The sequence below is a fragment of the Acanthopagrus latus genome, chromosome 13 (assembly GCF_904848185.1).
Source record: "Acanthopagrus latus isolate v.2019 chromosome 13, fAcaLat1.1, whole genome shotgun sequence".
NCBI lineage: Eukaryota > Metazoa > Chordata > Actinopteri > Spariformes > Sparidae > Acanthopagrus > Acanthopagrus latus.
In genome coordinates, this window is record NC_051051.1 from 25,304,568 (window position 1) to 25,332,185 (window position 27,618).

Consider the following 27,618-nt stretch of genomic DNA (forward strand, 5'->3'; position numbering starts at 1 on the left):
CCTCTTAGAGGGGCGATGCTTATGAGAAAATTATACTTGTCCTCCCATCTTCTCTTTTACATCCTTCTTTCCTCTCTCTGCTGTGTCTTCAGGGCAGACATGTTGTTAAAAATAACCAACAAACCCTATCTGCTCGTCTCCGCTGCGACTACGGGAACCAACAAAGGAGCGAGAGAAAAGCCTGCTGGCATTTTAAAACGTTTCCTGTCACTTCCCGCAGAATAATGGCTGCAGGAAATATCCTCCCATGAGGCCTTATGATAATAGGCCCATATGTGCCGGCCACGGTGACGGTAATTAATTGCTACACAAAACTTGTGAGGTCGCTCTGCGCAGTACAGTGACCTCCAGACATGAGTGCAATGACACAGCGGGATTTTTACAGAGCCCAGAGCAGCGCCGGGGGACATCTGGGACAGGGGGGGCAGATTAGTTAGCAATTTGACCTTTCCCACAAGGCACCAGCTCATTGCCTCGTTCCCTTTGTCACTAGATTAGAGACTTTAAATGCAGCGGGACATCAGCCGGGGGATTTACTGCACAGCACATTCAACCAGGCTCCGCCACCATCTCTTAACTCTTCTTCTGTGGTCATGTCGCCATCTGAAAAATGCAAGAGAGGGGAAGGACGAAGGGAAGGAGGGGATGACAGGAAGAAAATGAGAGAGAAAGACAAAGAGGGAGGCAAAAAAAAGAGTCCAGCAAGGAGATGAGGGAAGGGAGGGGAGCGAAGGACAAAGGGGGGAAGCAAATCATTGACATAACAGGACTGAAAACAAGCGAGATCAGAACAAAATGGGATGAGACACATGAGGAAAAAGAGGAGGGGAGGGAGGAAGAAGAGACAGAAGAGGGGAACTGGAGAACCAAGAGGAGGGCGATGTGAGAGAGGATGAAAAGGGAGAGTGAAAGAGTCGGGCGGGAAAGATTGATGATGGATTGGTGAACGAGAAGCCAAGGGAGAGAAAAGGGGAAGCATGAAGAGGAGCTTTGCAAGATGCATTCAGACCCAACGGATGGAGAGATGAGAGGAGGGAGAGGTTTGATGGTGAGGGAGGGAGTGCAGGATGGAGCCACGAATAGAAGCCAGTGGGGTCGCTGTGAAGAAACTGAACTGAAATGAACCCGCTTCAAATCAAAAAAAGGAAATAACTGATCAGATGAGGGATTTTTTTGACTCCTACATCTCCATATTCACAATTTCAGTGCACTTGATTCTGAAGCGTCATTGAGTGAAGCAGCTCACTAACTGAAAAACTGGAACGCCATCTGCGTCATTACTTCAGCAGTGGCCAGAAAACACAACAAGTTGTTTTCACACAGCGATTTTTGTGCAGATAAATGAGCTGTAGATCATTCAGCAGAACCAAGCTCGCTCTCTACCCTGTTTCTAGTCTTGTGTGTTAAGTTAAGCTAACTGGCTGCTTTAGCCTGTATCACCAGGCTGAGATTCATTACAAAGAAAAGGTTCTCTCACTCATCATTGTGTTTTCATCTAAAAGTAAATTGATCTACTGCACAAACGCTATTGAATTGATTTCCACAAACCTTGGACTGAGGGTGGGTCTCAGTCCAGAACAGACCCTGTTAACTCTTTGTTTGGAGCAGGATAAAAAGATCCAGGAATTGTTTCTCACTTTCTTTATCGTTCTGTCATAGGGTGTTTTTTTGATTCATTTCTCAGGGAATAATCACCCTAATGTAGAGATAATGTTAGCAGTTAACATATCTGCAAACCACAGATACATCCAGGATTAACATTCGTACCAACTGGCTATTTCCATCTCCATCTGTGATCGAGGCAAACATAACTTTTAAGGTTTTCTGGAACAATCTACAGATTTGCACCAAAAAAGTGATTTTAAAGCTACAGTGAAAAGATCCGCTGCCTCCAGACTGTCCGCGGCTAAATGTTTTCTCTGATCTTTTTCTCTCCAATGTTTTCTCGTGTCACCTCCAGGCCTCCCTTATAAAAGAGATCCTTCATCTCAGTGGGACTAACCTTGTTAAATAAAGGCTAAAAATAGATAAATAAACACCATGAGGATTGATCTTCTTATCAAAGAGAGCAAACGCAATTGATTTCCCAAAACCACTTCTTAAACATTCAGCTCTCTCTGTGAGTGTCTGGATTTGAACAAAGCTGAAGCTACAAATGTTGGCCAGCACTCAGACGATGATATAACTCTCACTGCCTCTCTAAGGAGGTTCATTACAGTTGACTTTTGTTTTTGTTTTTTTAGGACTTGCCATCATTTTATCACTTACAGTATAATACCATTGTTCACACCAAAGTTATCTGCTGAGATGGGAACTCAAAAGCATCCGTAACAATAGGTGAGAAGCAGCGAGAGGGGTGAGCAGTCAACATGATTTTATTCTGAAACCTTACAACCAACTAAAGAATAGTAATGGACATGTGTCCAGTTGCTGAGTCATGCTTCATTTGTGGAGGATTTTGTTGGAGTCGACACATTTTTTCAAAGACCAAGTGTTCCAGTCAAGTGTTGGACATTTTGAGATGTCTGTCTCGGGAACCGACTGTTTCATTTCCTTTAACTTTGAGATTGAAAAGTCAGTGACAAAAAAAAAAAAAAAGGAAAAGAAAATCACCATCAGACAGAATTCCAGTATTTGCTCACGCAGATGAAATATAAAGCAAGAAAAAGGCAACACCCTCCTTCTTCTTGAGCTCACTGAACGCGACACTTCACACTTCTAATTGCTCGACGTCGGCAGGTTGAACCGGGAGGCTCAGATGTGCAAATGTGTGCGAGTGTAAGCGTGAGGCTATAAAAATGATCAAGGTGCTCAGTCAGGGAAAAGACGGGGGCCTGTGGTGCTGCTGGGTACTAATACTGTTGTCATGGCAACCTGGTTGTCTTTGACCACGTCTTGATCCCGAGAGGTGGAACAAAGGGTGGAGGACTCAGGAGGAGTCTGATGCATGGTGAGTCAGCAATTTGCCCCCAAACATTCTGAATTAACTTGTCAGCCTCTGGTGCTGCTGGAGTGATTTTATTTTATTTATTTTTTATTTTTTTACAAAATCCCTTTTATGTAAAGTCTGGAGGGTGTGACTGAAGAGATTATTAACTTTCAGCACTTAATTAATCCATTGAATTATTGCGTGATCAATGAGGCCCTACAATAATTACACATGGCAAAACACAACCTGTTTAAACAGCTGTATAAAGGGCCGTGTGGCTGGAAAACCAAAGTCTTCAAACTGGTAGCAACAGAGGGAGATTTAGTTGACTCAAGCATTATGTGAAGTGTATCCAGTACTTTCAGAGCTTGACTCAAACTAGAGACAAAGAGTCAGAAACTATCCAACACTCATTTGTTGAACTATCCCTTTAATAACATTTGCAAAAAGAAACATAATTAAATATGCCAGCTTGGGTTATGACAACTCAAATTTTCTTGTCCCTACTGTGCGTTTAATAAGTACTTGAGTGTTGGAACATGAATAGAAAATTAACTTTGATTAGGATTGTTGTTACATCGTTGCTTTTATATTCCCTTTCACAAATCATTTACAGGTCCCATCCCTCCACCGGTTTGATTAAAACACATTTCTCTTTAATTTAAAAGGCCTAAAGTCCGACCCACAGGGAGGCAGCAGACATGGACGTCATTGGTCCAAAGTTTTTGTACTCAATTTTAAACATAGCTGTCTGCAAAAATCAGCAGGAACTGAAGTCATTTTCAAAGAACACATGCAACCTGAACGGGAGCTGAGGAGAATCAGACCCAAACCTGAGAACAATGATCTAGATTGACTGTGAAAGAAGTTTTTATTATGACCCATATCTACATTTATTGTTCTGTGTTGACCCCTAGTGGTAGTAGTTATTATTGCAGCGGCAGAGGAGGAAGTCAGGTGACGTGGACTGGGTGTTCAGTTGGGTCAAACAGACACAGGATTAACATCCAGGAGACCACTGTTTGTTTCCAATGTAAAACTTAATGTCAGTGCTAAGTTATGACATGTATATAACGTAACTCTTTTTAATAGTGTAGCATAGGTAAGTATGTTAAAAAACATTATTCTAACCCAAACCACAATATTCTCCTAAACCTAACCATCACTGGACCGCTGCAACGGTCTGGCTCATTTAGGTATGAGGGCCTATTAACAACCATGATAATATTAAAGAGAAATCATGTCATTTGTTTCTGCATGCTACAGATACATTCTCTGTGTGTAGAAGTCAATGAAAAAAAAGAGCAGAACAAAATGTGCGCAGAGTTGCTTCGATAAGCAGCATCACATATTTACCTCACGTCCATGTGTCTTGATAAACCGTCACCAGGAGGGTCTGGTTCTCACATCTCAAACGTCTGCAGATTTTGCTCTGCACGGATCTACTCGTGTGTAATTCATTTTGATATTTAAAGAGCAGAAAATATACATATACATACAAACTTTGAACTGCTTTCATGAAAATATTAGGGTTTAGACCTGTGAACATTTAAAACCCGACATGTCAGTGGAGATTTACGTCGGTGGGGTTTTGTATCATCCGAGGAAAATAAGATGGATGCGCTGTGGCAGGCTGCACATTTCTGTACTGCTAAAAAAGAAATAGAGAAACAGAACAAACTGAATGCCACAGCTGGCCTTGCAAAGTGCAACCGGCGTGACAACAAAGCTGCGGAGTGCAGCAGGGAGCTGTGCCACTGTGGAGCTGTTGAACTCAGGCGGCCTCAAACAGCCACCCTGCTGCTGATGAGAACAGGCCTCCTTAGCACGAGCTGTAATACGCTCCGGCTCTACGAGAGGCCATCAGCATTAGTTCACACGAACAGGGGAAAGCTCTTCACTGAGATCTTAATATCATCATCACCTCTGTTTCTGATGTACGGAAACACAAGAGAAGAAGAGCTGCTGCTGCTCTGTGGGCGATCATCTGCTCTGAGGTACGTCGAGAGCGACTTAGTGCTTGATTAATTGTTGGTAATCATGAATTAATCTGCGGCAACAGCTTCAGCTGCACTGGAAAACATGTAAAAGAGAAAACAATACGGTGACCTCCTGCAGGGGCGACGCTGAGGAATAAAGAAATAGCAGAAATAAGCAGGAGGTGTTTTTCTTCTGGATTTATCTTGTGTGTGATTTGGAAATGAGCGTTAACACATGATTATACTATATTTACAGTGGCACATTGTGTTGCTCTTGGCTACATTGCATTGATTTTTTTTTTTTTTCATTGTTTTCTCTTCTTTTGTCTTGGATCCTTCACTGTGAGGCTGAACACTCAGTGTTTTTGGCATCTTAAACCTGTTTACTGAACTTTCTTGCGGTGCATCAGCTACACAGTTTACCAGCCAGGTTCCTCTGCCAGTGCTGTGTATATATAGAATCTGTTGTTAATTGCATTTATTGTAGCAAACACATCCTCATAGCTCAAAGACTGATTAGGTTGTTTCTCTGGGTTTGAATCCCTTTGAATGTTAGTGTGTTTCTCCAAACCACATACATTAAAATTAGTATGTGTCAGAGGCCATATATTCTCTTGGCATGACCACAAAATGTGTGAAGAGAAGTGGTGGAGGTGGAGATTCAGGCGCCGAGGCCGCCAAGCTGGTGACTTCTGTTTAAGTCTGCGTTTCAACATTTGTAAATGTGACACTGCTGGGTATTTTCAAGGAGACCTGGAGACAATTCTCAGCCGTATCTGTGGTGACAAAACCGGATGTTTTAAACAAGACCTGGGGACACCTGCAGCCATGTTTGTGGAGACCAAATCAGGTATTTTAAGCCACAACATGATGTTTTGGTGGTTTTTGTACCTAACTCGAACACAGTGTTGTAACAAGAGAAACAGTGAAAATTGGACCAGAAGAAACAGAAAGAAAAAACAAAACAAAACACGACGTTTCATTAGCGCTCTTGTAGAAATGTGTCTTACATAATGTATTCTGGTGATCAGGTCGGCATTGCTCATTGTTTATCAGTCCAATTAGCAGCCTGAATATGAGGATGGAGTTGGATTTCAGAGGATGTTGATAGTTGAGGAATTTCGGTACGACCGGCACAATTGGTTCGATCGATGTCGCTGCAGTTCCTATTAGTCGCTGACAGAGGTCGATACAGAATATGAATTATTCACATTCACTTTGACCCTCTGCAAAAAACAAATGAACAGAGAGACATCCTGATTTCTCATGAAACAGAGAGCCGAGACTGACACGTTGAGGCTCAAGTAGCTCCTCATCTGTTTACGTTCTTCCTCTTCCTCTCATTTCATCTCTTCTTCCTCCTCCGCTCCTCTTCCTCACCTGATTCCTCCCCTACATGTACAGAGTCACAATGTGCTGCACATGTCGCACCTTCTTTATATTGATGAATACATTTCAAGGTAGTTTCACTTCGCCTCAATCGAGTGTGAACATCGATCGTGAAGTCAGTCCATCACAGGAAACATTAGGATTGCTTTGTGTTTGGTAAAATGCTTCTTTTTTTTTTATTTGATACAGAAAAACAAGCCACCGCTGTTTTGAAAATGCTTCTGTGTTGAACAGCTGGTGGGAAGCTCTGACACTTCAAGAGAAGCTGCAGATGAATTCATTGATCCTTATTCCACATTTTTCCAGGGTTGTTAATTGCTCTTTCAGTCTGTTTAAGTTTCGACAGTGCAGGTTTAAAACAGGGTGCATTAACAGTGACTCCTCTCATCTGTTCACTTTCTGCTGATCAACAATAAACCAGTAACTACCTGTAATATAAATGGGTTTCTCATCGAGGCAATCACACACTGTATCATCAGCTGTGGAGGTTTTTAGCCTCTTTTATTAGTTTTCATAGTTTTGGTTTTATGGTACATTTACTTAATGATGCAGCCTCGGGGCTCTCGTCAACCTGGTTTCCAGCAGGCAGCTGTATTCAGCAAACGAGCTCTGATAAACTTACTGTAGGCTTCAATCGCAGCGCCAAACAGGACGCACATGAAGTAAAGCCACATACTTGTCTCAGAAATTGGATCAGGACTAAACTAGAGCTAAAGGAGAGTGAATATTGGGCATAAGCCCTGTTCGCAGAGCTATTATTATCAGGGGAACTCATGTGATTTTGAAATTTCCTCCCCAAGTTTGTATTTTATTCACACTGTATTTACAGACATTTTCTCCCAGATGTGATGTCAAGGATCTGTGTAATGCGACAAGTGTCAGTTCTTCAGCAGCAACAGCGTTAATATAATTTTCTTCCACTTCCTGCATGTGTAACAAGCACAAATACACATTTGCAGCTCATTCAGATCGAGTAACAGATGCTTTGTGGCTGTGCTGGAATATGACAACCAGTTGTTGCACAAAACCCTCGCTGTCGTCACGTTAAGCATCAATCTAGTCGGTCTCGCCGCACAGCTGCTGTGTGCTGCTCAACATATTCTGAGCCGTGATCAAATTTTCAAAGCGATGCCGATGTGCACAGGATGATTATTATTACAGACCTCTGTGTTTTTGGCTCAGTATGGTCGATTATAGGAGGCGAGTTTTTACCTTACAAATTACAGACATGGCTGATTTGCATGGGATTAAGATCAAAGACGATTATTACAAATTACCAGCCGTCCCCAGGTAATAATAGCTCCATGCAAATAATAGGTTTTATATTCATAAGATGGATACAAACACGTCTCAAAGGGAGTTTAACCTGTTGCTATACGTCTGTTGGATGCATAATGAGGCAGCTGTCTGCTGCCAGACATAACAACTTTAACAGGTGATGTGTCAGATTCTGCACCCTGGTGACAAAACACTGTAATGTAGCAAGTCAGCTCATATAAATCTGATGTTAATGTGAAAAGACGTGTATTGCAGATGTGTTTTTTTTTTTTTTTTTTTTTAGAAATGTTGATATGTTTTTGATAGTCTCGTCTGAGTTAATCCTGTGCTAAGCCACGAGGATGTTGCACTACTTTGACTCTTTAAATTGCCAAATATCCAGGTAATTTCAGACAACAAACATTGAATAACCAAGGGAATTCCACTGGCTGTGGATTTAGTCCACTGGCGAGCCCTGATGTATTCATCCAATTGCCTCGCGCTATTACTCACACACACAGGACTCGTGTTCCCTGTTCAGTATTAACACCATCCTCCAGACTTGCCTTCGGCAGCTGCAGTCTGCGTGAAGGGAGAAGCAGCAGCTGAATTATTGAACAAATCAAGGTCCCAGGCTATGTATTTATATGATATTGGTAATGAGGCCGCTGGAGATCGTGCCGTCAGTTGTGGAGAGAAATAAGATCTTTATAAGCTCTGCAGTGTGCGTGGTGGATCTATAACACACTGAGCCTGTGCACAGTTGATGACTGTACTGACCGCACCGTGCTCGACTGCATCTCTTCCCCCAGGACCTGCTGTATGATCACATTTATTGTCTGTAATATCTCTACATGCTCAAGTGGAGAACAGTTATTTAACTGTGTGTTGGTCTGCAAGGACCTCTTCCATTGTCATAATATGCAGATCATGTATTTAGTCAAAGGAGGTTTGCTCTGGTAGTGCACGGCTGGGTCTTCCCTTTCTTTTTCTGTTTCTCCTCTCGTGCACTGGTTCATGTAGCTGAACAGCCAGTGTGGGGTTCTGCTTCTTCTTCATCTGGAACAATAAGTGTAAAAGCCACGACAATTGTAAGCTAGTGCTGTTTGTCAGGACACACACACACCGCAAAAACTAGGGACACTCAAAGTCTGATATTGGCCCCGGCTGCAGACCAACAGCCTGGTCTCTCAGAGACTCTGACTATACCAACTACTCTACATGTTGTCTGAGCAACTTGAAGTTTCAGTGGTCAAGAACAAACTATGACCCTCAAGATTTGTGTGGCTATAGCTCAGAATAATATGACTTTAAAGCCTTTTCTAACTATTAGATGAAAACAAAACAATGAACTCGGACGACGTTTGGTCAGCTAAGAGTTATTTCTCACACAGCAACAAACTTGAGAAACGTTGGTGTGCAGCCTCAGTCCCATGATCCTCTGCAAACTGTCAAAACAAACACAGAAACAAACGGAGTGACTCAGAAACACATAAAACAACTCACAGTTATTAGATGAGTTCATCCTTTCAGGTAGCTGCATGATGACCTGAGTCTCGGGGACCAATTTTCGAGCATCAGGCAGGCGCTGTGTATATCACACATACACAACGCAGACCGCTGAAGGAATCAAAACTTACAGCCCAAAGAACAAAATAAAGGAAAAACAAGGATCCTTCGTCAGCAGACACCTTCGATTCAACAGCAACACAAAAGAAATCTGTAAAAACTTGAAATATTGACATTTCATTTTCATTTTATTGATCAATTGTATCATCTGTCATTTCCACAGTGTGTCCTGTGTGACTTTCTTTTTCTGTTTCCAATTCCGCACCATTTCATTCCTTTTTCGTATTTCTGTGGTTTATTCCAGCAGGGAGTCTCACAGAGGTCAGGGTCTTTTCTTCCACCCACCGGATAAAACAAATGATACAGAATATAATTGCTGCCAGCAGACGAAGGCCCGGTGAATGCAATTGTCCTCTGTTCTGGAGTCTGACAGTTTAAACAGTCATTACCTGTCCTTTGTATCTCTGAAGCTCATACGTCTGTCCTCCACTACTCACTATGATCTATTAAAGTGCTTCCTCTCGCTGTGTATCACAAAGCAGAACGCAGCTGCAGAGGGAAACGAGCCTCTGCAGAGCGTCAGGTTCCACCTTCCCCTCACTCTCCTCTGCGAGACACAACCACAGAGTTAGAGTGAAAATGCATGATTATAGGTACACACACATTCATTCTCTCTCCAACACACACTCCTCTCGCTACAGTTGAGTGGTTGGATGTGACTTCCCGTTGCACTCTCCCCCGTCTCGCCTGGTCGTCCATAAAAGACCTGTTTCGCCTTGGCTGAGCGTTTCATCCCTGATCATTTTCTGCTGACGGGCAGCGGCTCACTTATCAGATCCCAACTCTTCGTAACCCCCGGCCCTCGTCCCTACCATCAGCCATGCATTATTTAAACTGCGGTTTAAATGTTAAATAAAGGAGCCCGTGTTTTGGCTCTGCTGAGGGAGAACTGCAGACGAGTACTTAAGGAAATGTTCATGCTTAACTGTAGCTGAGGAAGGATATCACAGAGATGACATGCAGGATTAGACTCAGTCGTGGCAGAGCAGAGAGGCTCAGGGATGAGGTGAAACTTCTGATGCGTATGTTGGATCCCTCAAGTTTCTGGATGTTTAATCACTCACCAATCATTTTTATAGGCGTCCTTCATCTGGTTACAATCTCTCTGTTCTGGGGCTCTTCAGAGACAGGTCCGGAGCATCAGAAGGGCAAAATGTTATAATCAAGATCTGTTAATGCAATTCATGACAGTCTGCGGGGGGGTTGATAGTGGACACAATCCCAAAATTGTAAATTTGCGAGCCTTAGAGAAAAAAGGTATACAGTGAAAACCCACTGAGCATTAAATCAAAAATTCAAAGACTCTTCATGTTCATTCTTCTCACAGGAACTTCAAAGCCAGTACACGTCACTTCTGAGGCCGTAGTGATTATTCAAAGTGACAATATGAATCGTCACCACCAGACAAAGCACACAGCATGTTCTGAGCCAACATACCAACTCAAATCTGAACTGATGGCACAGAAAATTAAATATTTAAATGACATTGAATCATAAAGCAAGTAAGACATTTTCCTTTTCCAGACCTTTGTTGGAGGGAACTTTTTTCCACCTGGGTCTCTTTGAGTTTCATCCTCTGAATCCTGTTTCAACTCTGATCCTTAATACTCTGGTTCAGGTCTAGACGGGTTTCCGGGTTTTGCCTCACCATATATGTCATCATGCTTTCACTTGCAGATGACACCCAGCTCTACATAGCTGCTGGTACTGATGATCTGACTGAAATGAACTGATGCATCTTTACCAGTGAACACAGCGTGTGTGGAACATAATGAAATTGGCAGCCGGTCATCTAAAGAACAGAACAGCCCTGTTTTTTCTTCTGATTTGTTTTTTTCATTTTTGCTTGGTATAGAAAACCGTCAAAGACAAATGGTAGACAGCCATGCGTGCAGAATGTATTCCTGAACAGGAACTATATTCATCATGTTTATATTTATAACTGGTGTTCTTGTTTTTTCCAACTTTCTATAGTACGTCAGCAATTAACTCACCAGCTCTTCTGCACCACCTGTCAGTCAACAGGTCATGTCTTCATTTAACATCAGCAGCTTCTCTAGTAATCAGATGTTCTTTTGATTAGCAACTGCACTGAGACTGATTCTTATACATGCCTCTATAATGGATCGAGACAGAGTTGCTAGGAGATTTTTATTAGGATGAAAGAAAGGCGGAACTGTCGGGATGTTACGCGACTCTTCTCTCTCTGACATTATGTTCAAGAAAATTGAGAGAAATCCAGTAGTGGAGCCACTTCAGTTCTCTATATGGATTCACTATTTTGGATTTTGCATGTCCACCATATTGAATCAAAAAATCACCGTGTTCATTTCCTCTGCTCTGCTTGAAGAGTTCCAAGTTCAACAGTGTTTACATTACATGAAAGTATGAATGCATTGTACTTACACTAAGTGCAACAGTCTGCTCTTTTTCTGTATGTGTTCGATTCTCTCTCACGTACGAACACACCACTCACACCTCAGCTGCTTGACTGACAGCGCTGACACGTCGCTCGCTCTGCACCTGCCAAACGGTTTGTCACACTGGAAGTGTGTGACATTCAGTAGCAACAATCCCAACAACGCTAATCAAACAGCAGATACAAGGCCGACACACACACACACACACACACACACACAGATATACAGCACTCTGCTTATCAGCAGCCGGCAGCACAGGTCTATATGCTCGCTGTGTTAGGTTCATTTCAATAGACGGCAAATTCAATGGCACTCCAGTTCACTCCAGTCCCAGTAAGTTCAACCTGATTCTATTCAACTCAGTTCACTTCAGCTCAATGCAATCTAATGCATTCAATGCAATTCTCAGCCTGTAAGAAATGAGTCGCGAAATGTATTTTTTGTGAGCGTGGCCGGCACAGCAGTCTGTTTGATAAAAGATCTCAAGAGAGGAAATGTCCCCCTAAATCACACGTGGACATGAAGCTGATATGAACTGCATGTTAATGGCGTGTGTAAAAGAGGTGTGACATGTAACAGCAGCAGTCCTCTAAATTATCTCCACATTTGCATTTAAATGGACGTCCATTTTTTTTCAGTTGCTAAAGATGAAACGCAAAGGTGACTGAACCCAAAGCACTTCATGACAGATATGAATCATTTCGGTCCATTTTGCTTTAACTCTAGCAGTCATAGGTGCTGCGAGCCAGAGGAGACTGTGTTAATGACGTCTATAAAGCATGTGCACTCTCTAAATATAAAGATACTCCTTAGACATCCGCAACGCCCCTTTGTTCAACCCACTGTCATTGGAAGTTAGTCCTAATTGGATGATTCTGCACCTCGCGATTTGCATCCAATGCCAAATTAAGTTTTAATGCGGGAAGCAGTGCACCCTTTATGTAGGGAGGCTGGAAACTGGAGAGTGGATGGGTGTGTAGCACGTCTGACTTTCATGAAGGAGACTAGAGTTTGCATCAAAAGACTTCAGCAAATCTTGCAGGAAAATATGAACATTTCTCTTTTCAGTACCCTGAACCCAAGTTCATATAGTTGTCTGGCTGCCAGTTAGTCATTTGAAAGCCATTTCTGAGGGAAGAGGTTCTGTTTTAGTTGTTTTTTTTTTCAGTCAAGCATCATTAGAGCGTTGGACCCCACCTTGAACTGACTGCATCGCCTTCAGCGCGTGACTAGTGAGCAGAGGATCCACTTTGTAACTGTGGCAAATAAAATGTGGCGCAGCTTCAAACGACTCTTGATCATCCTTGAATCACTTTCCTGCAGGGTGAGAAATTAGAGCATCGCAGGATCGTCTTGGGCTCCGGCAACAGATGAAATTCCTGTCCGGCATTCAGCGGGAAAACTGATGAGCGGCGACAGCTTCTTCTCCGAGCTGTTCAATAAGCCGTTTGTAGAACAAGGATTTCCATTTGCATTTGGAAGCAAAAGAGAGAAGATCCTGAGATTGTGGATTACTCTCCTGGCTTTGCTTTTGAAGGGGAGAATTAAGAAAAGGAGTTTTAGGAGCTTTACGGGGGAAATGGAATTCAAAGCACTGTGTGGATGTGGGTGTGTGTGTTGGTTCACGAACATTGTGTGTCTTGGGTCTATTTGTCCCACTCTGTGTGTGTAATATGCCTCATAATTGTGTGTGTGGGGGGGTTTTGTGTGCACAGGTGAGAACTTTCCACAGTGGCTCTAAGTGAGTTTTAAATGTGAAATCTGTGTAAATTGAATACAGAGTAAAAGATTAGAAGCTTTCATTTGTTGAAATACAATCATGTCTTCAGCAGGTTGTTGATGATTTGAAATAAACTTTGAAAGCTGCACCAGAATCACAGTTTGGATAGTTCGACGTCTACATTATAATCCTTTATTTTTCATTTCTCTCAACTACATTTATGTTTAGGTACAATGCAGTGCATGACTTATCCTCTGTAACTCTTTAAATGTAATAACTACATTCACCAAACATTTGGTTAATCAACAATATCAGGAAAGGACTTTGTTAACTACATTACTGACCATTACATGTAGTGCACTATATAGTAGGTAAGTGCTGTATCATAGGCAACTGGATTGGTTTCAGTTTCTTGAAGATCTTTCACCTCCCATCCAAGAGGCTTCCTCTGTTCTAACTAACTGGAGGGAAGTTGAAGGCTCTCAAACTCTGCGTGGGAGTCGTTATGGACACTTTTGGGTTGTTGACCCAACTGGCCTTCATGTGGTGTTTAGAGCTAGGTGAGCCCAGGTGTGAATGATCTGGGGACCATTAGCAAAAGCCCGCGACTCCCCTCCAGTTAGTTAGAACTGAAGAAGCCTCGTGGGTGAGAAGTGAAACGCCTTCAAGAACCTGAAACGCATCCAGTCGCCTTCGATACAGCGCTAACGATTACCATGACCTGAATGACTGCAAACTTTCAATAACATATAAAGTAGATCCCAGACACAGTGAGCGGCTCATGGCATCCATCTTCAGAATGACTACTATTGTAAGTGGGTGCTGTTGCCACACTCAGACACAACAGGAGATGATGTGTCTGCATCTGTTTGTGTGTATTATTGGGACTGAGTAGTAGGCTGCTGTGGGTGTGCAGAATCTAATGGCTGATATTTATACCAATGACTACACTGGTGTTGAAACCAGATACAAAGACTGCTCTGCTTCTGTGCGTTGGCAGAATTTTTCTCTTGAATCTTAAAATGTTCTGCACCTGGCAGCAGAGGTTGCTCAACATTTACATCATTCATTTGCCTTCAAAACTACATCTTTGACATTCCCTCTGCAGGGCTGATAGACAACTTCCCAGCTCTGCTTTGAACGCTCATCATGTAACTGTAGCACCTCCGGTTCAGGCCCTGCTTGTTAAACACGTCATGTCAGTCCTCATCTCACTCTGACCTTTTCCATTACCCTCACTTGCACTGTGTGCTGTGGAGAAGAATAAATGTAGCTCAGAGAAATTAGAAACAATAAATGTTCCTCGTGCTGTTTAACAACCCTTCACTGTTGGCTCTAGCCCGGCCACGCATGGCTGTGTTGTGGAACAGTGTGTTTTGTAACGAGGAAAGAGGTGGAAAATCTAGCCGAAGGCAAAAATGCTCGGAAAGAGAGGCAGCTAATTCAAGGAAGCTAATGGCAGATTTTTCATGCTCCTGTTTATATGTTCTCGTCCTTGTCATCCAAGAATTCAGCATCTAATTTGGTGTCTGGTTCCATTTGCTCCACAAAAACACTGAAACATTACCTCAGACGCTTTTCTTCGGCGCCCTTTCAAAGATTTTTTTGCTAATGCATCCTTTGAGCATGTCTAGACACCAGAAACACCCATGGACCTGAGCCATGAATTCAAAGAGTGATCGTCAAAAAAAAAGGACAAAAGTTTGGTCTAATTTTACACTAATTCATTTTTCTCCTTCCCTCTCTGTCCTTAGACAAACTGTGACAGTTGTCAGTGTCACTTTGTTTTGTCTAAAAGTTCTTTACATTCACAGCTTTTCAAAGAGAGTCCTTGTGTTATCCTGGTTGATGCAGACGACTCTTGTTTGTTTAGTCTGACACGAGCTCTTAGATTGAGAAGTTCCTCCGTTCTCTTTGAAAGCACCCTTATTCACGGTTGCCCTTGATGGAACGCACTTGATATGCGATGCGCTGCAGATCCATAAAAGCTTCCTCTCCCGCTTGTGCTCTTAAGTTAAGCTTTGCTAAAGGATTGTATCCTTTAGTTACCCAGTCAGGATGAATAAGAAAGGCACAGGAAGGGCTTATCTCACTCATACAGTCTTACAGTTGCCAGTGTTAAAGTTAAATAAAGTTTCTTATAGCACTAATTAGCCTTATAAATGACATTGCCCGGAGCAGCCTCAATGTGTAGATTGTGATCCAGTGATATTTAGCACAGATTAGCATAGAGGTGCTGGCTGGTTTTCCTGTGATGCTCCGATGATCATGTGAGGGCTGGGAGGAGAATCACTGGATGAAATGTGTCATATTGAGGATATTAACCACTTCAGCAGCTCGTCTCACTGCAGGGCAAACTCGACATGTTTAACTGTACAAATACAGCCAGTGTCAGAGACAGAGTCCTACTTTTTACTGTTAATTACTCTGCGTGAAGGATCTATATATATATATGTATATATATATACAAGAAAAGTTTTACTGATGCTTTAGGATTGTAGGTCGGGCCTGCCGCCATCGCAAAGCGTCAGTGTTTGACAAGTTGGGAATGAGAAAAACATTTCTTCCAAATAGGACCTTTAAGAAGGATCCATTCAGGAAAAAAAAGATGAATAAAAAATCTCTTTTTTATACTCCATTCATCAGTATTTTTAGATATATAATACATGTTGTATGAAGAGGGTTTCATCTTCTTTGCTGTATGGACTTTATTGCCTCCTTTATCTCACTGTTTCACTGTTTTCGTGCTTTAATGTCACATTCACTGTGTTTCCTTACTGTGAACTTATTCACTGCGTGGTTACTTCCAGCAGAAACAAAAAAAATGAATCTATTTTTTGGTTAAAATGAAAGCAGACAACTTTTCAACTCTCCTCCCCTCCAAGGGGTTTCCCTTTGATAGTATGCTTGGCATCGCTGTCACAGAGACAGTGTTAGCAACATGGCTACTGTCCAAAGCAAAAAAAAAAAACAACTGTAGGAATTTGACCTAGAAACTCTGATCTCAGTGCTGTGAGAAGGCAGAGTGAGAGTACCAGGTTGTATTAATAAATAAGCAGGTTTTGTTACTTACTGAACTCGTGGAGTGAATGTCAGGTCGGTCCCGGTGGTAAGAGGTAACACATATCAACAGGGGAACAGACTCTGACCCGACTGAACGTCCATTTACTCTTGTTTTATTGCAGTCTGTCACTCTCCCTCTTCACCTGCTTTCCCTCGTTCATTCCACCGTTACATGGCGATGATGACAGCAGAAAACAACGCTTCTACTCTTCCTGTTTTGGTTTGCACGATGGCCGGCAATCTTCTTAAGTGCAGTAGTTTGTCCTTCTGGTCACAGACCGAATAGCACAATGAAAGAGAGGTTTCTAGGGAGCCAATCTATACTTGGAAGGTGTCATTTTCTACAGCCATCACACTGTGCAATCACTGTTGACTACAGAATGATATGTTAAAGGAAAAAGGTGTTTATTGTCAGTTTAAAGATTATAAACTGTACGTAACCAAGGGATTAGTGCACAAATACCGCAGACTGCAGTTAAATACTCAGACAGCAGCTGCCTCTGTCAGGCACAATATTGAATTTCATTGATTTGAAAGTATCTGTTGAGCTCAACTGACACATCTCCTCTGACGACCAGACAATAAGATGAGGGAATTAACAGCAATCAAGTAATGTCCCAGTCTGAGGGACCGAGTGCTGTTTGGCACCTCGTGGAAACCAGTTTATTGACTTCTTAAGGCCGGGTTGTCAGCTCATTCCCCGGAGTGCCAAGGAGTGATGTTTCATGCCAAAAATGCCATTTGCCTACAGATCAATATGGCTTTTCAAACACAGTATGCTCTGGGATGTGAGGGCGAAATTGTGTGAATGCGCTGCCTCGGGATGACGGTTTTTGTTGTGCTGCTGAATATTTCACTGTAAACTGCCAGTTTATGTCACCGCATTTTGTCTGTTTTCACAGTTTGGGAGACTTTTATTTCATAACCATTATCTCATCCTCTGCGCCTGCCTCAGAGGACCCAGAATGCAATCTGTCATCCAGCAGTGACAGTCACACCCCACAAAGACGGCCTCTTCTTTTCTGACTCAATGAACCCACGGCAGCAGTGCCAAGCGACGCTAAACGCTGCACCATTTTTCATTCCTTTTCCCTTCCCATTCTCCTCCAGCTGAGTGTTAGCTCATCAGAGCAGGCCTGTCTGCCGCCTGCCAAAGCCATCATCTACATCACCGCGCTCCAACAGAAACACAATCACTGCTTTCTATGGAAAACCAAACGCCAGTGTATAATAGGAGCAATATGTTTCTCTTCTGTCTCTGTTCAAACAATGTGGGTGGAATGGCCACAGACGGATGGTGCGTGAGGAGATTTAGTGAATGAGACAGAATGAAACGACGTGCTGGTGGAAATGACATGGCTGCTCCTCCTGAGGACGGTTAACGTCCTGTTTTATACCTCGCATTAAAATCTGTCCTGAGATCTGATCACAAGTGGACAGCTCAAATGTATTAAGCCACCCAAGATGCATTAGGATCCGATCAGGCAGACCACATTCAGAAGTGGTCTGAGCCCATTCTTTGCACTATTTATGCAGATGTGTCACATCAAAGGACGTCACACACAAAACACATTTAATCTCCTTGAGAAAACCAAAAATAGAGTTGAGTCTTCATGGAGATTTAAATGTATTAATTCATTAATTAATTGATGAAATTCGTAGTGACAGTATCTTTCAAAGTACATGCCACAAGAAAGGATTTAATAGTGTAATCTTATAGTGCTGGGAAGAACTATTTTCAAAGGTAAACTTAGCAGGAAAATATGATTTATTGACTTCAACAAAAATAGTCCCTAGCAATCATCAATTATGACCCACTATAGTTGTGCGGGGCAGTATCTGCACCTGCAGAAACTCTCTGGGCACCAACAATTCTGGAGAAAGAAAACTGATTGTTGTGTCTCTTCCCCAAGTCGTCAGATTCTGATGTTTCGGGTTGGTGGCTGCCAGCCCAAAGTGAAGCATCAGTAATTGGAAACCTGGGAATGAGACTCAACAACAAACTGTCTTTCTCCAGAATTGTCAGCTGTACCTTTTTTTTGAATCTGAACGCGTGTTCACAAAAAGCGACTGGCACATCTCACGTATTATGCCAACAAAAAGTTTCTCTGTGCAGAAAGTCGGAGCCGGAGAGACAACAAAGAAGTTTGATGAAATTATCTTTATTTCAAGGTTGAAGACGCAGATTTTTTACAGAGCCAAAAACACAACATTTGCATTTAATCGAGTTTTTATAATTAATGTGTACTGAACCTGTTTACTAATAACTTACTAATAAAATACAGAGCAGCACTGTTAGTGTTCACCTGATAATTCACTCTCGTTTTGGCTCTGGTTTGTTCTCAATCAACTCCTGATAGAAATATGTTTCTGTACAAGTAAAGTTGTCCTTTCCTTGCCTTATAAATGCTGGTTAAGAATGAGGCTGATTCAATTATTGACAAAAACAAACCAACAATTAGCTTTGAACCTTATACGATTTTATCCCACTCATGGTTTCAATTACAAACCATGAACAGTAGAAGTAAAACGACATCTTGTTGAGTCACTTTCACACAGAAAACCATGAAAATCCTTATTTAGCCTGAGTGTGTGTGACTTTGCAGTCATGCAGACAGTTTTATTGAATGCCACTAAAGGAATCAGTCTGCATACACTAACTAAGTGTGATCTATACACTAAGCTTCCAGTTTTTGCATTTTGAATAGATGAAACTGAAAGGACATGTAAAGTTGCAGAGTGAGGATATAAAACACTTTTCTGTACCTTTTATTGAACATATTGAAAGAGTTTAAGTGGGGATGTTGAAGGTAATCATATGTTAAGGGTCTGACTCATATGAAATAGATTTTCAGGAACACATTTTCTAACCTTTCTGTTCCTCTGTACATTGTGACAGAAGATGTAGAATGCGGCACAGAGCGTCTGGATCCGAGCACTTTTTTTTTTTCATGTTCGTTCACACTTCCTGTTAGATAATCAGCTCTTGTCTTTTCTGTCATGACATCCTGTGACTTTCCAAATGTTAACTCAGCGCCTCGCGCTCTGTAAATCTGTCACTCTTCATGGAGTCTTGTTAACCATGAGGCCACCCTGGAAAGACTTGCTGTCCATCATGCTGTTAGCATCGCTGTCACCTGTAGCTCAAATCTTAATTATCTAGACGTAAGCGCAGCGCTGTAGCTCACACCCACCATCACATTTAATCCTCGACCAGTTTCCTACCTGTTGGCTGTCCTGCCGCCTCCTCCTGCCTCCTCAGTAGCTTCATTTGTGTCGAGCGGGGAACAGCTTCTATTACAAGCTCTCCAGATGGCAGGAGGCTGGCAGTGGCACAGTGATCATTAACCTGCTGGGCTTGTCTCGCTGTGCACCTCGTCTCTTTTAATTCCATTCTCTCCTCTTGACTCCCAAACGTCAAAACTTCCCCAGACTCTCAAACTTTGAAAACTGTGGAGTGTAGTGGAGCTGAGAGGCTGTGTTACAGGTGAGTCAGTTCACGAGGCGCTGCTGCTGGAGTGCATTAGGTGAACTCTTACATGAACTGCACATTTGTTATAGTTAGATAACTTTTAATCTTTGACTTGACCAGTGACAAAGCTGTTTCCGAGACTGTTTTCACACTGACTTGCATGAAAAAAGCCTCTTCGTGCCTCAGAGTGTGGGCCAGTCAGCGAGTGCAGTGTTAGCCAATTAAATGCATGCAGGCACCTTTCTAAATTCCTAAATGGCATTCATTCCACTGTTTACTGTGTCATCATGACAATAAAAGATTAAAACAAAAGGTCCTACATAAGTGTCCACAGTTTTAACCCTCCCAAACATCCTCATCGAGCTGTCGTGAGTCATCCATCTAGACTGTTTTGGTGTGAGTTGCAGAGTTTTGGATATGTCTGCCTTCTCTCCAGTATAATGGAAATGGATGGCATTCCGCTTATGGTGCTAAACTAAACAACAAATGCCTCTTCCCAGAAACCACGACCTGTAATAATCTGCAGATCTCGCGAGCAGTTTCAGTTAGGAACTATTTTCTTTCCGTGTCACCGTCCGTCCGCTCATGGATGCTGGATCTAGGCCAGATATGGACCAGTTCAGTTTATTCGGTTTGCTTGGCTGACATTCAGCCATGCTAAGGCCTGCTTGTGGCCCAGATCTGGCAAACACATGCAGACAGATGAGTGCATCTAGTCTGGACCAAGTTTGGGCTGCAGCAATTGTACAACTCAGAGCAGGAATAGTTCAGTTCGAAGGAAAATAGTTCCTAAATGAAACTGCTGACGGCGAGCTCTGCAGATCATCTTGAGTAACTGCGTCATGATTTTTCTGGAAAGAAGCTTTGCTGTTGAGTTTTTTAAATGTATTTTTGCTGCATTGAGCACCACAAGCCAAATGCCATCTAGTTTCATTATACTGGAGAGAAGGCAGACGTTTCCACAGATGATAGTTCAAAAACAGGCAACTCACACCTCCGGACTGATAAATAACACTCCGGGTAAGAGGAAAAATATGTATTTTGAGTTTGAGGTTAAATGTCCCTATAAGTTTAAGGTTTAAGCATCATCAAATCCAACTGGAGTGACTTAAGTACGACTTGATCCTGAGCCCCATATCTCAGGTCTGCAGCTCTGGTAACAATCAATATATGGCGACAGCAGAGAGAGTCAGAGTCACCTGTCACAGTGGAGGTGCTGCCAGACGCTCCTGCAAAGGAACGGAGGGTCATCTGGGCAAAATCTTAATCCTGGTTTAACATTTGCAGCAGCAGAGTTCATTGTCATGTGGCGACACAGTGCCTCGGCCAAAGAAATCTGTTAGGTCTCTGTCTCATAACTGTAGCTTTGGTTTAGTTTGCTGTTGGTTTTCAACTTTTAGATGTTCTTGCAGGAAGCCTCTGGTGGAGATCTTAAAGGATTTGCAAATGTTTTTGTAAGTTCTTCGGGAAATGTTTTAATATCTTCGCACTAGCCTCATTTGGGAGCATTTCTGTATTCACATTGTAGGGCACGCAGTAATCAACAAATATCTGTAGGGAGAGCACTTTTTGAATTTCTTATGATGTTTTTTTTGTTAAATAGCCAAAGTTCCCTCACCTCAGGCTCTGCTTCTATCAGCCTCTCTGATTCTCTCTGCTGTGTGGTGTCATTCTGTCAACTGGAGTCCTAGTTCATATTTAATCTTATCACTGGTACTCTGCAAGAACATTGCTGTCCAGCCGTGAACGAAGGATAAACCATGAAAAAATCAAACCAAAAAGAAAACCTAGCAGGAAGGGTCTAGTACCAGATTTCACTGCGAGATGTGAATGTGATACTGTGCGTCTGTTCTAGACAAGGACACAATGAAAACTTCACTTTCAGTCCAAAGTGTGATGTGGATAACAATCCACTTTTCTTTTTTTTTCAGTACAGAGCTCAAAGATACTTGGACAGCTCCGATCCTGCAGCAGTAAAATGTTTCAGTGCTCATCGTCGCGCTTTGATGCCGAGAATTCAAAGGAAAAACAGTCTTGTTTAAGTTAAATGCACATTCAGTACAGCTGAGGGTGGCCCAGACTTCGCTTTTTAAATTGGTGTATGTTTTTGAAGTTCCCCAATACATATATAAAAGGACATCATATATTTTAATGATGGAGTTGACTCCATCCCAGACTTGACCCTTTAAGAGACCCTGTGCACTTCCTGTCACTGTGGTTTAGTACTGGTGCCACTGCTGGTGGGGAGGTTCATGGCAAAAACCCTGTTATGATCACTCACTGAGCATTTCTGCTTGAATTGCACATCCACCAGAAAAGGCCTTTGTTACTCATTAAAAATGCATGTGTTGAAACTTTACTGATGCGATCCTGTAAATTGCCACACAGTGGGGCGGTTTGTTGCACACAGCAGCGTTTTGCCCGGATGGATAAGAGTGGATTCTGTCGAGCTGTGATACAGCAGAAATCCCTTCTAAGCCACAGAAATGACTGCAACTGTAACTTTTTGTGAAAGAAATCACAATGTTGGAGAAAGTTGAGGGCGAACAATAGAGTCGGAGTGTGACTAGAGCATAGCAGCTTTCCATCGGCTGGTGGTGACTGACAGTTACATCGATTGTTAGTGAATTCAGATCGCTCCCAGCGATTTCAGTGAGTTCATTTCCTCTGATGGAAAAAGACGTGCCTCCTGGCAAAGAGGAAGGCAAGAAAAGAGAGGAAATGGAGTAGAGAGCACACCACAAAGAAACCTGAAATGACAGAAAATGTAAATATTCACTGTAAATGATACAGTAACATATTTATAAATGTTGAGAATAAAGAGTGTTTATATCAGCCAACAAACAAGGTCAAGACCTCATGCAGCATCTATTTTCTGAAGCTAGTGCATGCAGACAGAGAGTAAATATGCTGTAATATGATAAAGAAACTAAAAATCTGATGATGTTACATTTAAACTTTCCTTCCACTGCCCTCACCTCCAGGTGAGCTGTGGCCACTTGTGACAGTTTGCCAATCAAGACTTTGTTTACGGTGAGGTGACTCTCAAAATGACTAATTAAGAAGGAAATCAACTTGAGGCACTTAGAAAAAAAAAAAAAAAATGAAACAGCTGAATTGACCGCGGCCCCTTCGAGTGCCGAAGTTTTAGAGCTGTGTCAGCAGCAGCGAGGAAGTTGGGAAATTAAAGAAGTTTTTTCAGGGACGGTAAAGGTATGCAAAGTCCATAGTGACACGTTTCCCCAGCATCAGCCCTTTATGAGTCCATTAGCATGCTTACCTTCTTACCTACAGTTGAACAGGATAGTATATGATAACAAAATAAACACATCAATTGGTTAAATTAGAATGAGATGGAAACAGAAAAAGCCTGTTGGATGAAAACTCATTAGGTTTTCCACTGAAGGACAAACTTCGGAAAATATCTAAGAGTTGCAGAAAACTTCTTGAAATATCGACTTTGGCTAGAGGTGATTAATAAATCAGTCCTGTGTGATAGCTTTCCAGAGCTGCAACATTCTGTCTGACAGAATTTAAAAAAAAAACTTCTGTGCAGTGTTTTTGGTGTCAGATGAGCCTTCACATTCATTGACTGATCACTCATACATGACTCAAATAAGTGAAACCGCTCACCCAAACTCCACTTGCATTCATTTTCAGTCTAGTCTATAAGTCTATAAAGTGTTGGCATTTCGACAGACTGTGGCTCAGGGAATAGAGCGAGTTCTCCACTAATTGGGAGGTGGATGGTTCGATCACCTGCTCCCCCGGCTGCATGTCAAAGTATCATCGGCGTAAGTTGGCACCTTGCATGGCAGACTCTGCCACCAGTGTATGAACATGTGCGTGTGTGTGAATGTGAAGCGTATTGGTTGGTCAGTAGACTGGAACAGCTGGATTCAAACGCAAGTCCATTTACCATTCCACGTGTAACATGTATCATATCAAGTTCATATTACATGTACATGTTATGCAACCCTGCATCACAAACTCCACCATTTCACATCACGTTTGGCCTTGCCTGACCATGAAACAGACAAATCGGCAGGATTAAATATTGACAATGAAGGTTTCTGCAAACCACTAAAAAACACTACATAACATATTGACATTTCACATTTACATTACATGTTTATTTAACTTTCATGACTGGAGGTTGAATTACAGGCAGCAAGACTTGCAAGCCAGTGACCACAGTTGGAGACACATGTTTTGTAAGACACAGCACATTTCCAGTCAGGTTTTTGGTCACCAAAACTGGTATTTAGAGCAGCTGTGGATCAGGGATAGAGCCAGAGTCTCGTTATCGGAAGGCCGCTGGATCGATTCCCCTGGTCTGCATGTTGAAGTGTCCTTGGGCAAGATACTGAACCCCAAACTGGTCCTGGTGTGCTGGTCAGCACCTTGCATGGCAGCCACCACCATCAGTGGATGTATAGATTGTTGTAAGTCGCTTTGGACAAAAGCATCTGCTAAATACCCCACATGTAAATGTATTTTAAGCTGACTGATAAAACATTATCACAAAACAGCTGATATGACTTTTTCATAACCAAGTCTTACTTGTGTTGCGTACAGTGTTTTGACAAGGAACTTTTTTTTTTTTTTTTTTAATTTAACCTAAAGAAATGAGGTAAATAAATGTAAAGTCTAAAAATATCTATGGTTATCCAGAAATATACATTTACATAAACATTTACTCAGGCAGTTGGGTTGGTTACAGACCAATCTTTGGTTTATCTTTGTCATTGGTAACTTGACCTCTGTGGTCATTATACACTTTTCAAAACAAAGTCACCAAAAGTACTTTGTTAGGTTTAGGAAAAGGTTTCACTCAAAATAACTACTTCCTTTAAATCAGTCAAAAGTCCACTAAATAAACCACCAGACCATCCCCAGCCAATCCTTGACATAGACTTTCTGGCATTTTGACCAAGCCAGAAACCAGTGTTCACGATGGTGTTTCAACATTGGAAGCCTTAAACTGCTGGATATTTTTGACGAGACATCAAGACAAGACAGACCCCACAAACCTCATCTTTTCCTAACCCTAATTCAGTGTTTTTTGTGCTTAAACCTAACTAATGACAATTTAGCCAAAAGAAAAATGTTGCAACATATCGATGGTTTGTCGAAACGTACATGGTAGCATTTCTCCGGTGAGTGGATTGTTATTTAACCACTGTTGCCTGCTGATGCTGTACATGTAGCATTTCATGAGTTCCATCTGCAACCCTCATCCACCTGTAGATGATGAGTCTTAAATTATCATCATTTCTACCCATTTCCTGCTGTACTTAGCTCAGAGTATTCTTGTGGAGAGTGACAAGGTTAGAGCCTGAACACCAGCAACTATTTCATCAGTTCAGTGCAATAATCCCACGGGTCGGCTCATTGAAATCCTTTTATGGTCATGGATGCTGAAGTGTTTAATTTAATTGGTTCAGATCCTCCTTTATTTATAAAAAATAATCTGTTTAGACTCGTGAAATATACGGAGCGCGGAATATGAGGTAATGATTTTCATTCCAAATTAAAATATGTATTGACTTTTGAAATAAACAACCCCTTTGGCAGCGTGCTCAAATAAGACTGAACAGTAAAAACTAAAGGCCCCACAAGAGACGTTTTGGGTGTTTAGTCAATTTCCACATCACATTCGCATTATGATAATCACTTCTTCTTCTTCTTCAGCCTCAGCTGGTTGTTTTACGTTTGAAGTGGTGCTCTGTGATCTGGCAACATCTAATCCTTTCGATACCGCGATGAGCGTTGAGGAGAGAACCAGGCAAACATGGTCTTTGTGATGAATTTGGGTTCATTGTTTTGCCACAACAATGTCTGAGCTGCTTATGTTTGATTTACAGCAGAAAGAAGAACCAGAATCACCTGCGGGAGAGTAAATAAGAGAGAGTGCAATTTGAATCTACTTCGAGTTTGAAATGAATAGCCATATTTATTCATGATGACATCTGGAACACAATCCATATTCAACCAAGGTTGCCCTGCACGTGGACCGGCTCTGAAACCCAGTCGCTGGGCCGGTCTGGGCCTGTAATTGGCTGTTTTCATACAGACAGTGTATGATCCAGACACTCAGGCTGAGAGGGGCAGGCTGGGGATTTTCCTGCCTTAGGTACGATTCACAGAAATAGACAATATTAAAAAAAAAAAAAAAAAAACATTCATTATGCATCACTGTGAGAATGACGTAGAGAGACATACCGGACTTGCAGACGGATGAAAGAGCCGAAGGTGACAGACAGAAGAATGATGGACAAACAAAACAGAAAGTGGAAAGTAACGTCCGCCATCCCCCCTCCATCAACGCTGACACAATAACAAACACAGTGAGACGTCGTTTTCTCGTCCATACAGACAGACGTGGATTTAAACACAGATAGAAAAAACTGCAAAAAAGAAAAGGCAGCGAGACAGAGATTGGTTCTTTTTTATACAAACATTTCTCTGAGGCAGAAATCATCTAATTGGATAAATTAGACATCAAAAGGCGGAGCATAAGAAATATGCCAAGGATGCAAAGGTTGTGGAAACTGCAGCCTAAATTATTGATTAAATGACTTAATGATTTGCTCTTCATTAAAAGTCTGACTTCATCAAAATCAATGTGATCCATCCTCTGTGGATCATCACTGTTTATACCAAATGTTATAATATCCATGTACCAGGTTAACAAACCAGCTGAAACTGGCACACCTAAAGAAAAGAGATCCACAAAGTGTCATCTGTGGAAGAACTTACTTAGAAATACAGTGTAATAAATATGATACCAACCTATGTATGGAATCGTAAATGCAGTGTAATAAAGCTTTGGTTAAAAATAGTCCAAATCTAGGTGCCAGCAATCTAAACTTTACTCCTGAATTTCCTGAAATAAATGGATAATGGATTATTAATTTTTATAGTCTTTTGCTAATTGAATTAAGATGTTGCTGTTTCTCAGACTAGTGGATGAGGCCATAGAGCCACTGCAGAGAGGTAACAGGCGACACATGGAGTGAAAGTGATTTGAATGACTGTGATATATGTTGGGAAAACAAACAAACAGCAGTTCACTCAGGTCATTATAAGTTGCTTCCCTTATCACTGTTGATTAATGATAATAAACTGTGGGATGGGAGCTTGAGTTTCTAAAGAGAGGGTAAGCCCAGCGACTTCACTCCCTCCCTGCCAGCAACATCACTACAGATACCTCCACAAACTGATGCCAAAGTACAAACAGCAGCACAGTGAATAAATAAACCTGCTGCTTAACAGAGCCTCACAGTAAGGATCTGATTTAGGTTGGTAATGGTATACAGCTCCCACTGTGCATCTATCTTTGAACAGCTGAGGTGTTTACAAAGGGTTCTGCTTCATAACCTCGCTGCTAATAGTCCATCTTTTTCAAACTGTTGCACAACTTAGACCTTTTTTCAGTCTTGATGGCTCACAGCGGAGCACGTGAACAGAACTCAATCAATGGGACTAATTACTCGTAAAGAGAAAACTGACCCACAGCAGCCTCGGTGTGACGCTGGTGGAGAGACGGTGAAGAGAAGCAGCACACGTAGATCCAAATCCTGAACATTGTACCTCGTGGACGGTTGTGGCAGAGATCACAACAAGCACACAGATCGATAGACTTCTCATTTATTTTTGGGGCAAAAACAAACGCGTTTCAGCGAGTGACACTGATGATGGGTTCCAGCTGAAACGTGTTCGTGTTGGCCCACAATAAATAAGAAAAACAATTTATC

The 27,618-nt window shown here is 42.0% G+C and overlaps 1 protein-coding gene and 1 long non-coding RNA gene across 3 annotated transcripts in view; one reads left to right on the top strand and one right to left on the bottom strand.

The window, feature by feature from the left end:
- Window positions 1–27,618, top strand: part of sgcd (sarcoglycan, delta (dystrophin-associated glycoprotein)) — a 281,116-nt gene that overhangs the window by 124,264 nt on the left and 129,234 nt on the right. The window lies entirely within an intron of this gene.
- On the bottom strand, window positions 9,405–11,280 carry LOC119031662. Its single transcript, XR_005078665.1, has 4 exons — window positions 11,178–11,280; window positions 10,710–10,975; window positions 10,248–10,301; window positions 9,405–9,730 (listed from the first exon to the last, which is right to left on the bottom strand). It is a non-coding gene; the product is annotated as an uncharacterized LOC119031662 (long non-coding RNA).